This window comes from Ursus americanus, chromosome 9 (genome assembly GCF_024610735.1).
Source record: "Ursus americanus isolate L20-20 chromosome 9, mUrsAme1.1.p, whole genome shotgun sequence".
Classification (NCBI taxonomy): domain Eukaryota; kingdom Metazoa; phylum Chordata; class Mammalia; order Carnivora; family Ursidae; genus Ursus; species Ursus americanus.
Genome location: NC_142135.1, coordinates 1,898,850 through 1,914,931, shown reverse-complemented (window position 1 = coordinate 1,914,931; position 16,082 = coordinate 1,898,850). Strand labels below are relative to the sequence as shown.

Genomic DNA, 16,082 nt, shown 5'->3' with positions numbered 1-16,082 from the left:
AGCCAACAGGAGGCCATTTCTAGTTAAGTTTCTGGGGGAGGCTCAAGCTACATGCAGATTTTCGACTGTGCAGGGCATCAGCATCCCCAGGCCCCATTTTATCCAAAGGTCAACTGTACTAGCTACCCCAACCAAGCAACAAAGGGAGCAAAGAAGAATATAAGCACAGAAACCAAGGAAATTGAAAGAATCATAAAAGATCATTTTACTCAAGTCTACATGAATATATCTGACAACCTGGATGAGACCGATATTTTCCCAGGCAAATGTAATTTATAAAACTGACCCCAAAAAAGAAAATTTAAAAAGAACTCTCTTCCTCAAAACAAAAACAAAACAAACTAATGAAAAAGCACCAGGCCCCCACAGTTTCACAGGGGAGCTCCACCCGCCTTTTAAAGGCCAGGGAATTCAATGCTGTTCAACTGCTCCTTTTTAAAAACAACGGGTGCAAAGAATGTCAAAGCTGAATAAACAGAAAGAACATTGCTGAGTTTCTGCAAATAAAGAAAAAAAAAACTGTTCTTAGAACACATAAGATTTCTTTTCTTTTTTTTTTTTTTAAGATTTTATTTATTTATTGGAGAGGGAATACAAGCGGGAGGAGTGGCAGAGGGAGAAGCAGGCTCCCCACAGGGCAGGGAGCCCGACACGGGGCTCGATCCCAGCATCCCCCGATCATGACCTGAGCTGAAGGCAGATGCTTAACCACCACCCAGGCGCCCCTGAACACACGTAAGATTTCCAAGTTACCTTTACGAAGCCAAGTGCAGCACTGAGAGCGAACCCTGGAAAAAGCACAAGAAAACCACAGACCAACCTCACTTGTGAAGAGCAATGCACAGGCGCTAAATTACACACGAGCAATAACTGGCCAGCGGCCCTCACGGGGATTACGTATCAGACCGCAAGAAGTACATTCGGGGACTCCAAGGACACCTCGCCATCAGCAACTCCATCCGCAGAAGGCCTCGTGTCTGTGCATCCAGGGAAAGAAGTTCCACGATCACCCCACAGACGGTCTTTCTTAAGTAGGATCCACACCCGTACGGAGCCCAATACCAGGCTTCAACTCACAGCCCCAAGATCAAGACCTGAGCTGAGATCAAGAGTCGGACACTTACCCGATGGAGCCACCCAGGCCCCCCACCCCACAGATGACTTTTTAAAAGGGAACTCATTTCAGCAGTGATTTTTGCTTTAAAAAAATAAAATAAAACACTCAACAAAAGAGGAGGGAGAGGTTCTTGCTTGGCACGTGAAACATCTATCTCAGCCCAAAAGACACAACTGCTTGATGAGAAAACGCCAAGAGCAGCACCCAACAGGCGCCCACTACAACTGTGGTTCGTCGCCGTTCCGTGGAGGGAACCGGCCCACACAGCTGGGTAACGGGCAGAGGCTGGAGTATAAAAACTGGAAGGGGGGGGCACCTGGTGGCTCAGTCAGTGAAGCGTCTGCCTTCCGCTCAGGTCATGATCTCGGGGTCCTGGGATCGAGTCCACATCGGGCTCCCTGCTCAGCGGGGACCTGCTTCTCCCTCTCTCTCTGACCGCTGCTCATGTGCTCGCGTGCGCTCTCTTGCTCTCTCTCTCACTCTACCTCTCAAATAAATTAATAAAATCTTAAAAAAAAAAAAACTGGAAGGGTAAGGTTACTGCTTGCTTACACTAGAGAGCTGAAGAACACACGATAACTAAGTAAACAAGAGAATTCACAAGGTAGCAGGGGACAGACTTGTACACGGAAACCCACAGCGTGCACACACGCTCATCAGACAGGGCAGTCAAGACGCCTCACAGTAACAGTACGAAAGCCAAAACCCCGCAAAACAAAGAAAGCGTGGCCATGCCGGAGAAGAATGCAAAAGGGACCAAACTGAGTGGGAAGGTAAACCACAGCTTGAAGGGAAGTCTCAGATCACAGAGATGTCACTTCACCCTAGTTACATACAGTTTTAACACAATTCCAACCCAAAACCAACCCGGTTTGGGGGTTCTGAGTGTGTGTATGTGTGTTTGGCGGAAGGACTAGGTAAAGAACAGACAAGCCAATTCAAAGTCCATATTAAAGATAAGGGGCGCCTGGGTGGCGCAGTCGTTAAGGCGGCTGCCTTCGGCTCAGGGCGTGATCCTGGCGATCCGGGATCGAGTCCCACATCAGGCTCTTCCGCTGTGAGCCTGCTTCTTCCTCTCCCACTCCCCCTGCTGTGTTCCCTCTCTCGCTGGCTGTCTCTCTGTCACATAAATAAATAAAATCTTAAAAAAAATAAAAAAAATTAAAAAAAAAAGATAAACAATCTAGAATAGCCCCCCAAAATTATGACAAAACAACCAGTAAGTTATTTGAAACATTAAAACATAGTATAAGAGATTAATAATTAAAGTAGTGGCTACAATTGCTCGCAGGGACAATGGGAACAGCCCACAGAAAACAAACAGTCAATCTCAAGAAAGAACAAAAAAGTTGGAGGCATCACATATCTTGACTTCAAAATATACTACAAAACCACCATAACTGAAACAGCATACTACCGGCATGAAGACAGACACAAAGACCAACACAGCAGAACAGACAACCCGGGAGTAAACCCACACATGTAGGGTCAACTGGTCTTCCACAAGGAGCCACGAGCGCACACAGAGAAAGAACAGTCTCTCCCACAAATGAAGACGTGCATGGAAAAAAAAAAACGAAATTGGAGCCTATCTTACACTGCGCACGAAAGCAACTCAAAATTAAATACTCAAACGTCTGCAAGACCCAAAGTGTAAAACTCCTACAAGAAAACCTCAGGGAGAAGCCTCTGACATGGGTCTTGGAAACAGCTTCCTGCAGCACAAGGCAACAGAAACAGAAACAGAGAAGCCGGACGACACACACTGAGACGGCTTCTGCAAAGCCAAGGAGACAATCACCAGAGTGAAAGGCACGTGAGGAACGGGAAGAAACGTATGCAAACCATAGACAGGATAAGGGGTCAACTCCAAAACCCACAAGGAACTGCTACAATGCAATGGTAAAAAAATAATGATATAATACAAATATTAAAAGGGCTAAGGACCTGAACAGACATTTCTCCAAAAGAGACATACAAATGGCCAACAAGTATATGAAAAAAATGTTCAACATCCCTAATCATCAGGGAAATGCAAATCGAAACCAGCAGAGATACCACCTCACATCTGTCTGCATGACTATTATCAAAAAAAAGAAAGCTAACGAGCGTTGGGAAGGATGTGGAGAAATTGGAACCTTTGCACATGGTTAATTCAACATGGTACAGCCGCTGTGCAACACGGTATGGAGGTTCCTCAGAAAGCTAAAAATAGAACTACCGTATGACCCAGCAATTCCACTTCTCAGGATTTACTCAAAAGAACTGAAACCAGGATCTCAACGAGGTAGTAGCATTCCTACGTTCACAGCAGCATCAGCTATGAGAGCCAAGTACAGAAACAACCTAAGTGTCCATCACCAGACGAATGGACGAACACAGTGGGGCACGTCCACCGCACGGAGTACCGTTCTGCCTCTAGAGGAAGGGAATCCCACAACACGCGCCAACACAGATGCGCTACAGGACGCATGCTCAGTGAAATAAGCCAGTCACGGAAGGACACGCACCGCACGATTCCACTGACGTGGTACACCTAAAAGAGCCAAATCCAGAGTCCGGCGTGGCATGCTGGCAGGGGTTAAGAGAGGGGGAACCGGGAGCTGCTAACCAGCGGGTACAAAGCTTCAGTCGAGCAAGATGAATAAGGTCAAGAGACACGCCACGCAACGCCGCCCCTCTAGTCAGCAACGCCGTAGTGCACACCTGAATCTGAGACAGCAGACCTCATGCCTAGTGCTCTTATCATAAAAAAAACACATTTAAAAAAATCTGAATACAGATGGGAATTTAGAGCATGAGTGAGCTAGAACCTAAAACCACGGGGAAGAAACTGATCATGTCAGCACTTGGCTGACACTATGCTAGAACACGGGGACAGAGTCAGCCCGACCCCTACCTCACACCACTCATCACGGTGGAAGTCGCACGAGTGAAAACCCTGCAAGTACAGCAGCGAACACGGGAAGAAAACACGGGACCTTCCTAAACGGGAAAAAAAGCAGCCCTGGTTTACTCGACTTCAAGATCCACAGCCATGACAGAAAAGCAGATGGATGCAACTCCATAAAAGCTTCCCGTGGCAGCTCACAAGCGAGAACCACAGCAGAAGCACGTGCGGTAATTCATCTGACTCTCAAAGAGCTGATTTCCATCATCCACAGGAAGACGAGCAGCCAACGCCGTGCGTAAAAAATGAACAAAGGAACAGGAAGTTCACAAAAAAATACAGACGACTCTCTGATATCTGAAGAGATACCAAACTCATTCCTAGTAAAGGGAATCCAGATGCGCCCTTACGGAGGCGACATCACTGCGGGCACGGCGGGCACAGCAGGCACAGGGCGGGGGGAGGGGGAGGCGCCCACACCCCGCGGGGCGCAGCAACTCTGGAGGCAGTTGGGCGGAGCGCGTGTCTTTGGGCCAGCACCCGCACTTGAGAGCACTCGTCCTACACACATACCGTCCCCTTAAACGTGTACGCAGTGACACAGGAACCACGCTGTCCCTCCTGTAATGGGAAAGATGGAAAATCACCTCAGGTGCCGTCAGTGAAGGACTGCGGAATTGATTCTGGCACCTCCACACCTGAAATATTCTGTAGCTGTCAAAAAGAGAAAGAGAAGCTCTCTGCACCAATACAGAAGATTCCCAGGACATTTTATTTAGGGGGAGAAATAAAAACCAAGGCGCACAAATTTGTTACTACGTGCCTTGCACGAGACAAAGGACAAACAGAAAAGTCCGCACTTGCGTCTGGCGGACACTGGCGTTCGTACACACCTGAGGGCACCTGTAAGACAGCGAGACCAGCGTCACCCGCGGAGGTGGGGCCGAGGCCAGCTGCAAGGGGAGACTTGTCACTTTCGGCTGCGTGCTCCCCACGTGGTGTGACTGTCAAACTACACAAGCCACTCAACGTGCTACACTGTGGCCCATCCACGCCATGGAACAGGGCTCAGTCATAAAAAGCAACAAGCTACCGATACATGTGGCAACCTTGAGAAATCTCCAGGGAACCACGCCAAAGGACAAAGCCAGTCCCCAGACGTGACACGCTATAGGATTCCATTTATATAACATTCTTGAAATGACATTAGAGCAAGGAGGACGGACTAGCAGTTCCCAGGAGTTGAGGGACAGGGGCAGCAGGCAGAGGCAGCAAGCAGGGGGCGTGAGGGGTCCCCTCGGTGATGGAATCTACTCGGACTGCTCCCACGCCCATATCCTGGGTGTGACACCCACGTCACCACAGAATAAACTGGGGAAGGGTCCCCAGGATGCTCAGAATCATTTCTTACAACTGTGTGTGAAACTACCATTGTCATGATATAAAAAATTAAATAACATAAAAATGACACCAGGCTGTCCATTTCCATGCACAAAGTCACTAAGTGGACAGAGCAGAGGCCATAGTCAACCTGATCTGCTTTCCTGAGCACCTGCCTCCTGGAATGTGAGACCAGAAGGGAGGTGAACCACCAGAGGGCTCAACCTCCCCGTGCACAGGGGATTCCCAGGAGGAAAGAGAAGCAGCCCAGGGATGAAGAGTGGTCTTCCAAAGGTACAAGGTTGCCTGGCCCAGCAGCGTGAGTGTCTGGAAAGCTGGCCACCATCTCCAGTCCCTTCCCTCGGGAAGCAGGGCGACACAGAGCTCCCTGATCCCTGGAGGTGGAGCCATGGGACTCCTTCTGGACAAAGAGTTATGAAGAAAAGCAACCCAGCTCCCTTCTGAGCCAAGCATTTCGTTCCCAGGACAAGACCCCCCAAGTTCTTTGCCTCTGGCAAGAAGACTACACATCCCCAACAGTGGCTCCTCCATCAGCCTGGGGTTCCAAACACACTGAGCCAGTCCTGCCAACCCCTGGTGGACACATATCTTTCTGGCTTCAGGCTACTGACACGGGGATGCCTGTTACTGCAGCAAGCTGTAGCCTATACCATTAGGACCCCCACCCACCCAATCATATCCATGCCTTTATCTGGCATCTGACCTCACTCCTGCCAACCTGGCCCTCCTGCACAAAAGACAGAACCCTGCGTGCTACCTGTGGGCCCCTCTCTTACAATGGCCTCCAAACTCCTCCTGCAGGTCAGCAGAGGCCCAGAAAAGCAGCAGGTGTTCTGCCCCAACATACTGTCAGACCAAAGGACGCAGGATTGCAACACAGCGGCAGACAGCTCTGGCCTCACTCGCCCACGTGTAACAGGTGGGCTGAACGAGTTTCAGAACTATGCCTCACTACTGAACCCCTTCTTCAAACACAACAGTACTCACAAGGTACAGGTGACACATGAAATCGGAGCTGTTTCACGTAAAGAAAGGGGGTGCACACAGCAGGGCTGACCAGAGCCCCCGTCCCGTCCCGTCCCGATGAGCAACGTCAAACCTGCCGGTCTAGCAGCTCTCCACAATCCAGCCTCCTCAGCGTACAGGGCAGCACAGCTAAGACAGGGCCCAGGTTTCATGGCCAGACGCACCGGGGTCTACTCCCAGCTGCGCCGAGCTTGCTTCTGGCCTTGGGCAAACGAAGTCAGCTCTCACAGCCAAGCGAAAGGACCCGCCCACTGCCCTGCTCTGCTGGCGGCACCAAGACCACCACGTGGTCTCACAGTCACCGCAGCACTCCCCACATGTCTCCCACCTTCCAGATGCTCATTGTTCACAGCTGCCGGGCTACCCAGGCCCTGGGAACCAGTGAGCTGCAGGATCTAGAAGACTCTACCCAGCAGCTGAGTCACCCTCCCCCTGCCCCAGCTCCAAGCAGGGGTCTCCTTTTGCTCTGAGGAGCAGACATGGCACCTGCGAAGCACCGGCTCATGGCTGGCCCACCCACGTTCTCAGTGCCCCTCAGAGCTTCCTAACACCAGTGCCGCTGGCTAAGAAACAGCTCTTTCCAATCGGTAGCTCCTGCTTGCACAAGTGGTCATGGAGTGCCTATCATGTGCTCTTCCCGTCCCCAGGCCACAGAGACAAAAAAGACACAAGTAACCCTGGAGGAGTGCAGAGGGAGCCCAACACCGCAGGCAGCGAGCAATCAGCCAGGCAAGACTCCATGAGTCTCCAGCCCCCCTGTGCCCTGCCCTCCCGAAGGACTCAAGCAAACAGCAGAGGCAGGCCAAGGCATCAGGCCTGCAGACGGGGCAGGCTTCCAGACAGCAGCACTCAGTGGAGCCTTCAACACGGTGAGGAGGTCACCAGGTGGGGCTGGCACCGGCCATTCCAGGCAGACAGGCGGCGGACCTGACACCCAAGGGCAGGCTTGGGAGGCCAAGAAGCCGGCCTGGCAGGCTGACCAGAGGCTGGAAAGGTGATAAGGTGAAATCGCGAGGAGCTGCAAAAGCCAAGGGAGGGAGGCGGCCGGCGGTGTGAGGACCAGCGCCCCAAAGGGTCTTCAGCAGAAGAGGACCACACGGCACGCAGCAAGGAGAGCCACAGCGTTCCGAGCAAGTAAAGGAGGCCCCGCTGGAGGCTGCGGACAGCTAGAACGCCCACCCCAGCAACTGGAGATTCTCTGCACCCTGGACCAGGAAGAACAAGACCGGCCTCCCTCCCCACCCTTAGTTCCCCCTCCTCACCCCCACCCGGGCACACTCATCACCATCTTCGCTGCTGGTGATGCAGGGGGGAAGCAGGTCAGACCGAGTAATGAGTCCGGCTCCTCATTAGCACCGCTGTGAAAAGCCCGTGCCGAGCAGGCAGCCAAGCCCAGGAAGGGGGCTGCTGTGCTGTGTGATTCTAATGTGGGCGAAGACTGATTCTGGGCTGCAGGTTTCAAAACACGTCCTTTTCCAAGTCCTTGGCTGGAATGGATGATGGATCCCGGTGGAGGGCAGCCAAAGGGAGCTGCGGCGGGAAAGAGTGGGCACGGCACCCCTGCCTCCTCCTGGCTGCCTCTGCCCAGCCCCTTAATGCCCCCCACTGCCCCTCAGGGTGCCTGACCCCCGCCCCCCACGCCCCCGTCTTCCCTAGATGCCATCCCACCCTCCTCCTTCACCGCCACCCAGCACCCCCAAAGTCCAGCTTCCTAGCCAGCGCAGGCTCAGCGCCCCTCAGCCCACACCCAGGGTCTGGCCCGGGTGACAGAAGAGCAGATGTGAACACGCAGGTGACTGAGCGTGGCACCAGGCCCCCACGGACAACGCGGGCTCAGAGGACAGCTCTGCTACAGGTCGGGGAGTGCCGGCCACCTGACAGCAAGCTCATTCTACCCCCTTCCGTCCAGCCTCACCGGTCGCCCCGGCCTCCGGTCTCCACATGCTAGCCTGCACTTTGACACCTGGATTCCCTAAAGCTCTCAGACCTCTGCCAAGCTCTCCTCTAGAAAGAGCTTGCTGGCAGCTCAATATGGGGGAAAGACCGGGATTAAGTCTTTCTTCATAGTCACGGCCACGTTCACACGGTCCTGTAACTCACAGGGCATCCTTCAGGACGGGAGCACCCCCTGATCAGGGCCCCCCGCGAAGTAGCAGGGCAGGAGTGCGGGGTAGGTAGGCCAGCTCAGGGGTGAGCGGGCTCTGCAGCCTGAGGGCTGGGTTCAAATCCAGATCGGTCACTGATGGGCCTGGGCCTCTGGAGATCAGCCCCTCAGGCCTGGGAAGTCTCCAGATCTGAGGACATCAGGAACCCCGCAGGGGCCGGGAAGACACAGCGGGTCAACAAGCGGGGCCGACTGCTGCAGCGACCATGGTCGGTTCTCCTGCGTCCTTGCTCACAAGCAGCCCACACCTCGCCCCTCTCGTCCAGCAGAGCAGGCGCTCCGAAGCAGGAGCCAGCCCAAAGGTCACTTAGAAGGGGGCTACGGCAGCCTCTCAGGCACCCCCTGGCCCCCACACCCCTCCCTCCTGCCTGGGCTTCCGTGCCCGCCCCTACGATGGCACCAGTGCCCCTCCCAGGTGGCTGCAGGACCAGAAAGGGAAGGCTCGGTGACATGCTAATGAGGGACATCAGTCAGGATGCCACAGCTGAGACACCGCATAGCTTCATCTGCAGGATGTCACCGTTTCCGTACCAGGACGCCAACCCGGTCAGGGCTGGGCCCAGTCCCCCTCTCAAGGGAAATTAGAGGCAGAAAATAAGACCATTTTCCATCGATCCGGTTACAGAAAACAATAAAGGTTTGTTGGGCCAGAGCTCCAGGCTGGGGGCTCGCGAGGTCTGCGTGACCACCGGGCTCTGCCCTCCCACGTCCACCTCAGGGAGGGCTGCTCTCTCCCCAGGCGGGAGCCCCGTGCTGCGGGGGCAGTGAGCACCCTGCCACCCCACGCCCACGGGGAAAGACGCAGCGGTCCCCGGCCAGCAATCACTCCACTGCTGCCAACACCACAGACCCAGCCACAGGATCCCAAGCCACGGGGCCAACAGGCCTGGATCCCATGGACTGGGGGAGGACGCAGGCCTCTCACGGCCCGCGGCAGCCTCCTACCCCAGACCCCTGCCCCGCAACCTGTTTCCAATCCTCCCCCAGTGATCCTCAGCACGGCTCCCGCCAGGCCCCCCCTGCTCAAGACCAACACCCAGGCCTCGCCTGCCTCCAGGTCCTCACAGCCTGGCCCCAGTCACACTGGCCTGTGGGAGCCCGCACTGCTGTGCTTCCCTCAGGCCTCCTGCTGCCCAGAGCCCTTTCCTTCCCAGTGGCCCCAAGGGCTGACGCTCAGATTTCAAGACTCAGCACAGGCCTCGCCAGCATCCAGGACCCCTTCCCCAATATAGACTGGACCCTCCAGCACCCCCAAAGTCACATGCACCGTGGGGGGCCCTCTACACCCCTCACCAACCCCTCCCTGTGACCTCACTCCATCACGTGCACACGGGAGCCTCCCTGATGATGCCGAGAAAGCCTTCAGGGCAGCCCCCTGCAGTCACCGCACATCCTGACCCGCATGTAAGCCCTGACCTTCGAGAATCCTTCAGAGCGCTGCCCATCACATGTGACAGCCCTGAGCACAGACACCGTCGTGGGGCCCTGCTGAAGACCCTGCGCGTCCAGCACGTGCCCCAGCACGGTGACACGGGCAGCCCACGAACTGGCCCGAGTCCTCACGGGGCTCCCCCAAGCCCGCGGAGGACCTAAAAGCAAGGCAGGGCTCCATCCAGAGTGGCATGGGTTTGAAGCCAAATGTGCAGTCACCTTTACCTTACACCTGTCCTCACCAGGCTTCAGGCTGTCGGGGACAATCCCGCAGCTGCAATGGGCTTCTGAGGACAGCCCCGGATGGCAGAGAGCGCACTGAACCAAGGGACCCCAGGAGGCGTCGCCATCCCCGTCAGCTCCGCGGGCTCAGGCACCTGCAAGCTACCAGGTCTGGCTCACGGTCAAGTCCTGTCTTCTCCACCAGGACGCAGGCCAAGGCAACTTGCTCCCTTGCTACGAGAGGTTCTCCTGGCGCCACGGCGGTACTGACAGGAAGCGTGGCACAGTAAGAATGCGGATTCAGCTCAGCTCCATCACCACCAACCTCACTCTTTCAACATACAGCCACGGGCAGCCATGGGCTCCAGGCCTGGGCCACAGGCGAGCAGCAGAGATGCGGTTCCCAGGTACAGGCGGCAGGTCGGCTGGGTGGTGCATGGAGGCCCCACTCGGGTGCAGGAGGAGCCCCCTGTAAGCCCCACATTCATCCCTAGAAGCAGGAATAGTATTTCCAATCGTGCACCTCACGCACCCAAATGGGAGACAGGTGTTCACAGCAGGGTGCAGAAGCGTGGGCGAGAATCAACGCTGACCAAGCAGAGGTGCGGCCGCGCAGGGGGCCCCTCGTCCCTTCTGTCTGTTTGCTCCTCTCCCTTTGGGCTCCTGTTACCCAGGAAGGGACATGGCAAGGATGCGGGGGCTATTCAGGAGCCAGGCAGCACGGGGCGCTATGGCAGAGAACACTGAATCCAAGAGGAGGCCCACGTCCAGAGCCCCAGTGCATCTGTCACAACCGACACCACACGAACCAGATTCTAACAGAGTAAATCACAGCGAGCCTGAGCCTGCAGGCTAATTGCACTCGGAGCACACAACGCCGTCGGAACAAACTCAGGAGCCGCAGACACACCTAAGCCGTGGCTAGCTGTGCATGCGTCCCCAACAGGAGTCAGAGCGACGACATGCCCAGGCCTCGGAAGCTGCCACATGTCCGGGGCTGAATGGCTGGGACCTCAGCACTTCGCAGTGAAGGGACTCAAGCCAAGTTCCCTTTTCTCTGCCTGGTTCTTCACCTGTTCTGGGGGGACAGTCACAGGCCCTTGTCCTGCTGAGCCCCTGAGCCTCAAGTGCTGAGGGCCAGAGCTTGGCACCCGCGTGCCATGCAGTGTGGCAGGGACAATGAGCACCACCGCCCTCAGGATGCCCAGCTGGAGTCTTCTCCCCCAGATGGAAGTTACGTCCCACCACCCTGCTTCGAGCTTCCCTACATCCTGAACAACCCCCAGCCACAAGTGCATTTCTCACCATGTTCTCCTTGCTGCTTTATGCTGCCAGTCCACTCCCTCATCGAAATCTGTGGGCTGCCCACAATACTCTAGACTCTGAGCTGGGCACCCAACACACAAGGATGACCAAGACGGAGGTCCCTGTGCAGTCATATGCGGGACACTCACAGACACACATCATCTCAGGGTAACACAGAAGGCAAGCTGAGCACTGGGTGCTATGGGCCACGGGCGTGTGGGTGACCCTCATGCAGGGAGGCAGGGGACGGGGAGCTTCCGAAGGAGACATCAGGAACACAAGGGCATTCCAAGAAGAAGACCCAGCTGTCATGCTGGTGAAAAGAAACGTGGGATGTGCAGGAGACAAGGCCGCTGACAGGGCTGGGGTACGCGAAGCAAGTCGTAGAAGATGTGGCTGGAGGGACATACAGGGGCCAGACCCGGACCTTCACCCTAAGGGTAGCAGGGAGCTGGGGAAGGGACTTAAAGATGCTGCCTGCCCAGAAGCCTATGAGCCCCTCCCAAGGCACCCACATCACCCGCACAGGGAACTTGCCAGGACGCAGCCAGGGCAGCCAGGCCAACAGACGACAGATGCCGAGGTGGCCCAGCTAAAGCTCCAGTTCGTCCAGGAAGCACCCTTGGATTTGCCCGTCTCCCACAGCCATCTGCAACCACGACTTGAGTCCTGAACCTGCACTGTCCCGGGCAGGCGTCTGCTGTACCAGAGTTCTACTGGGAGCTACCGCGCCACTGGTTGAACCGTGAGTGTACCCTTTCCACGGGCTGCAACACTCCCACACCGACCAGCTTCATCTGCATCCTTGCCCCAGTCTCTGCCCCTACTGGGGGTACAGTGAAGCGCAATCCCCATCCATCCTTGCCTCCCAGGGGCCCCAGACAAGACAGAACACAAGCAAACGCGTGGCAATGACAGAAGATGGGGTGCTGGCAAGGGAGGGAAGCAGAGGTGGGGCCGGAAACACTGGTGGGAGAGAGCAGTCGGGACAGTCAGCTGGACGTGCCTGCAACAGGTGAGCCACCATTCCACCAGGACCCAGGAGAAGGGCTGGAAGCGCGCAGGGCGGGAGAGGGAGCCAGGTGAGCTGGGATGGCAGCAGGCCCATGCTGTACAGCGGCACCCAGAACTCTCTGCGATGGGGCAGTGTTCCATACCTGAGCCACGCGTGGCTGCTGCCGCCACGCCGGGCGGCGCACACGGAGCCCCGGGCCCGGGAGCAGTGGGAGGCGAGCCTCCTGCAGGAGGCCCCCGGGGGGCTCCCACCGGGCCAGCGCAGATCGGGTCACCTCCTGGCTCCGCGGCCGGAGGCCCCCAGCGCTCGGCACCGGGAGGGGGCGCCTCCTAAGGCGAACGTGGATGAGGGCAGAAAGGCGCGGACGCGACGGCCTCGAAGGCGTGGCGCTGACGACCGCCCGGTGAGCTCCACAAGTGGAACCCGAAGCCTCACGGCGGCCGCGCGCATGCGCGCTCAGGTGGGTTCCACCCCCCCCCGACACCGGCGCCCTGGGGGGCGGAGCCACAGTGCCCCCGGCCCGCCCGGCCGGCCCGCCCCGCCCACTGGGACCACGCCCTCCGGAGGCCCCGCCCCCTCGTGACCGCCCTGCCCGCGGAGTTCCCACCCCTTACCTCACCCCGCCCCGCCCCCGCGCGCCCCGCGCGCTCCTCCCGGCCCCCGACACCCGCCCTCGCCCCCGACCTTGGGCCGCGCGCCCTCCCGGCCGGCCCCGCCTGGCCCCGCCAGCCCGACCCTGCCCGGCCCGGCCCCGCCGCCTCACCTGGGCTGGGGTGGCTCGCGGGTGCGCTCCTCTTGCTCTCGGCGGGAGGGGCGGTGCAGGGGGCGGAGCCGGGACCTAAATATCACGTGACGGCCCCTCCCAGCCGGGCGAACGCCGAGGGGCCGTCCCTCGCCAGTCCCGTCAGCCCCGGCGCCCCGCGCCAGCCAATGGCTACCCGAGCCGCACCGCGCCGCGCCGAGAATAGCGTGCGCCCAAGGACTACAAGTCCCAGACTGCCCCGCGCGGACGACCGGAAACGGCCGGAGACGGCGGCCGGCTAGGCCAGAAAGGCTTCTCAGGCTGGCACTCCTGAGCGACTTGGAGGGCCGTAGTCCTCAAGCACCGCCCGAAGGTCCCCAGGGCCGCGCGGTCCTTTCCCCAGCACTGTGAAAAGGCAGGCCTGTTGTCACCCCCGAGACTCAGTCTCCCCATCCGTGGAACCGAGGCTGGTGAAGGAGAAGTGGGGAGCAGAGTGACCGTGAAAGTGAATTAGACAAGATGTGTCCGGGGCCCACGGCCTCAGAGGCCTTTGCCTGGGGCTGCAGCCCCGTGGGTCCCCTTCTCTGGAGCAGCACCTGCCCCTCCAGAGGCCTTGCTGGGGTCGGTCTCCCTCCTCCCCGCCACCTCCCCTGAAGGGCTGGGTCCCGCTGGTGGAGGGACCTTGAGCCCGCATGCCCTCTGTCTGAGCCTGCTTCCCCACAGATGAGCTCAGAGCCACGGTGGGGACAGGAGAGGGTCCCAACAGGGACAGGTCCTCCTACCGCCTCCCTACCAGCATGTCCTCTCCTTGGCTGGGTCGAAGGCAGCCTTCTACTACTTGCTGGTGGTCAGCGCCTGGAGGGGCATTTCCACGGAGGAGTTGGGCAGGGGCAGCCTCCTGTCAGCTGGACTTCTGGAACAGGCCTGCTTCCTGATGCTCAGGACGTTCCGGGACCTTAAGTTTGTGCACAGGTGTGTGTGCACAAGATTTGAGTGTGAACGAGTCCTGTGTATGTGTGGGCACTGTGCACACGGACGCTGGGCGAAGATGTGGGCATGACACGAGTGTGACCAAGTGTGTGCACACAAGGGTGTGCATGCGTGTGTGCTGGGACGAGAGCCCGGGGATGATCCCGCGGGGCAGGAGTGTATGTGTATGTGTGTGTCTGTGTCTGTGTGCACGCACACGCACAGGTGGGAAGGAAGAGGGGGCACCAGCAGGCGTTTGCTCAGATCAGCCTGTGCCGCGGCTCGTACTCGTGCTCACCATGGCCTTGGGGCCAGTGACATGTGCCCATTTCACACACAAGCCAGGATTTGGACAGGGCTTCTCACCCTGCCCCCAGGATGGCTGGAGTGCAAAGGAAGCCAGTTCTGGGCCATGACCGCTGACCACAGCTTCAGGGCTTCAGGGGAGAGTCTCCCAAGACAGACACCTGCCTGAGAGCTGGACAGTCTGGCTCCGCTGGAGCGCCAGGCCCTTCCCGGGCAGAGCTCTGCGGCCAACAGAATGAGTGGCAGGCCTTGGCTCCTGCAGGGAGGGTTCTGACCTGAGAGCAGCGGCTGGCTTGTCCTTAGTTGGCAGTCCCCCAGTTTGGATCTTCCCTTTAGGCCTCAGCAAGGGTGTGAGCAACAAGGTTGGGGATGGTCAGAGGGGCTTCAGAAGGAGCTTTGATGCAGCTCCCACTCAGTTGTCCCTGGAAATGCTTGTTCTGACGTGGGGAACAACAGGGGCTTCTCCACGGTTGTGCAGGCTCTCCGGGTCAGTGTCAGCGTGGGGGTCTGCAGTGAGCCTCCCTCCCCCACCCTTGTTCTCCACACTCCGAAGCCTGGCTCCCTCACTCCCGCCCAGACAGCACGGTTCGCACGGCCACGCTGCTCCCATAGCCCTCATTTGCTCCCCATCAAGCCCCATGAGCCTGAGACTCACCGTGGCCTGGTCTCCCGTTGTTCCTTACTGACAGAACTCGTTCTGTTCGGGGTGGCCGTGTGCCCAGCCTGGCTGTGCGACCATCCTGGGCGGGGGGGGCTGATGGTGGAAGGCACAGTGGTCTCCAGGCTCCTTCAGAAGGGTTGGATGTGGCTGGTTAGCTGATCTGACTGTCCGGCTCTCTCCTGTCCTTATCCCCTCTCCAGAATGTGGACAATGTTTGGAAGACAGCAGCCACTTGGGGAGCAAAGGGATGGGTCCCAAGCCGAGGACGGGGAACCTCTGCCCCAGCTGCACCCCCAGCCTCATCGTCATGGAGGAAACAGGCCCCCGCTTCCTTCCTGCTGCTAGGGGCTCCATTCTGAGCAGATATGACCCCTGTGCACCTCAGGATGGACCTGTCACCCACCCAAGTGTGTGTCCTGCCCAGGAGGGGCTTGTGGAGGGCAGGCCCAGACATTTGTGCTTGTGCGGAAGCACGTGGTGTGGCCCTCAAGGAGCAGTGACAGGTGTGTGAGTGAGCACGCTTTCACAGGGTGCTCCCCATGTCACCGGTGAGGCAGGCCCCGGCACGAGCGGAGTAGAGGACTGGACAAATCAGGGAGCTCGGTGTGCCCAGGAACCCACACAGAGGGCACCACGAGAGGGCCGCGGGCTGGGACAGGGCTGGCATGGGCCCAGCACGTAGCCCGCACCACGCCCCCTGACCGTTGAAGACAGGGCTTGTCACTGCACGGGGCTCCTGGGGAATCCACTCCGTCATGAGACTTGTAACAGCCTCCCAGGTATTTGACGCCAAGCAGCAGTGGCAAAAAAAAAAAAAAAAAAAAAAAAAGGTA

General features: G+C 57.8%; 1 protein-coding gene across 12 annotated transcripts in view; it reads right to left on the bottom strand.

Annotated features, from left to right (window-relative positions):
• TSNARE1 (t-SNARE domain containing 1) overlaps window positions 1-13,481 on the bottom strand; it is a 153,817-nt gene extending 140,336 nt beyond the window's left edge. For 7 of the 12 annotated variants that reach the window (XM_045778044.2, XM_045778047.2, XM_045778038.2 and 4 more), the window contains exon 1: window positions 13,335-13,479. The gene's annotated coding sequence lies outside the window, so the exon portion shown is untranslated. Of the gene's footprint in view, window positions 1-12,713; window positions 13,013-13,334 lie in introns of those variants that run through there. The other 5 variants (XM_087864556.1, XM_087864557.1, XM_087864555.1 and 2 more) reach the window with 4 other exon arrangements.
• Between the last annotated feature and the right edge of the window lie 2,601 nt (window positions 13,482-16,082).